The following is a 1,992-nucleotide window of genomic DNA, read 5'->3' on the forward strand; positions in this document are numbered from 1 at the left end:
TCTGAACGGTGTGGCCAGCAAGGAAACTTGTGCATAACAATTACAGGTTAGCACCTATTGTGATGTAATCTGATAAACAGAAGAACTTGTTCCACAGGAACATTACACCCAGCAACAATGTTAAGGGATTCAGAAAGGGTGGGACCCAAAGGGGCGGCTTGAATAACAAACATGCCGTGCTGGGAATTTTAAGAATAACTGGTGTGGTTGTACACAGAACCTTCTAATAAGTGTGGACATGACAACTGTTCTAGTCAAGGATTTGCTTTATTGAACATCTGCGGTTTTAACATCAATTAAAGTGGAAAATGAGACATGTTATTCAATAACAACAGGTGATGGTTCTCAGGTATGCAGCTGATTATGTCTCCAGTGTTTACCAGCTTGAACTAAAGATATGTTTAGGAACAGATAAAAGGTGTACTTGGCTCATGTTCACTTTAAAGTTTAAAGCTATTCAAGCCTCTTAACCATATCTAAATACCCACAAACAATTGCTTAACAGAGTTGTGCAAAGACATTAGTAGTTTTCCTTCCTACTTACTTGTTTCTCCTTTTTCATTTTGTATAAAATTAAAATTTCTACCGGTGTTCGAGACAATCAAAAAAAAAAACAGATATAGAATACAGACACTTAGCGGATTTTAAAATGCCAGGCATTGAGGCCCGGAGGTAAATAAGTGCACTCCGTCATACCCAGTCTGTGACAACTTCTCCTGGTCTCTGCTCCTATATGGATTGAACTCCAGGGATGCATTCATCATACCACCCCCTTTAGGATTTGAAGTTACAGCAATCATTAACAGCCTGAAGCAACTAATGGCAGCAGAGAGAGGAGCCATCTGACACAATGAAGACTGGAAAGTAGCGTGTGGTCAAAGTGTTTCATCCTGGCTGGATGTAGGTGGCCAGGGGATCATCCTCCGTGATGCTGCTGATGTTACAGCAGAGAAGGAGAGCTACATGATGACGCACGGTGCGCGGCTTTTGGTGATCTTCTGCAAAGGTTTCCCATCATGGGCAGCCTGGACTGCATTCATGATCTACGGCGGGGAGAAATGATATATAAACCAAACGGGTGTTGTTTCAGAATAGACTAAAGTTTTGCAGATTACTCACGTCATCCTCATACGGGAAGCCACCGGTCTCAAGCTTGGAAAAGATAAACTGCTCGTTAATTTCTACTTCGAAGCTGCCTGTAATTTCAGAAGAAATGCGGAAGCGAGTTAAGAAATTTTGACTTGAAAGACAGCCTATAAAGACACAAGATGACGATAAAATAATATCGAGATAAAACTGTTTCATTCGTCAGCATGACTTGTGATTTACCTCTCCTTCCCACAAAGCCCGACACATCCGCCTCCGGAAACTCGCCCCTCACGGTCTGGGCGAGCTCCTCATAGCGGGGTCCGTATCCTCATCCGCCACTACAGCGAACAAAGAGAGCATAGAGATTAAGGTGAAAACAAACACAATCGTAGCATTAACCAGTCGTAGCTGATGGCTAACGATGCTAACTGCAGCTGAATAAAAGCTCAACTCCGCTTGAAATGACACTTAATTAAATTCAGGACACAGATGTTGAATGAAAATCTGGGAGAGATGAAAAAAAGCACGATAAATGATACCTACCAGTATTCAACTCGAATTTTCACCCCCATTTCTGGTGTTGTTTAAGCTGGAACCGTCCTCTACACAGCGCTGCTACGTAGCTTCTGTGACAGAGGGCTTGTCTTGTACAACGCTGGTCTAGTGAAGGGGCGGGGCTTATTCACGTAATAGCGTTACGTCTGCGTAACGTCAGAATTTCACCGACACCAGACACGGAAGATTAGAGAATCTGCACGTTCCACATTTATGTATTTAGACAATTAAACATAATTTGACAAATCAGACACACGGATTGTTGTACACAAAACATACACTTGACACAAAAAAAAAAAAAAAACGAGTTAAATATAGGAAAGGTAAAAGTACATCCCAATCCAACCA

General features: G+C 42.0%; 1 pseudogene; it reads right to left on the reverse strand.

Moving 5' to 3' along the window:
* Positions 1–248: 248 nt before the first annotated feature.
* On the reverse strand, positions 249–1,791 carry LOC124864595 (annotated as a pseudogene).
* Positions 1,792–1,992: the final 201 nt, after the last annotated feature.

This window comes from Girardinichthys multiradiatus, chromosome Y, assembly GCF_021462225.1.
Source record: "Girardinichthys multiradiatus isolate DD_20200921_A chromosome Y, DD_fGirMul_XY1, whole genome shotgun sequence".
Taxonomy (NCBI): Eukaryota; Metazoa; Chordata; class Actinopteri; order Cyprinodontiformes; family Goodeidae; genus Girardinichthys; species Girardinichthys multiradiatus.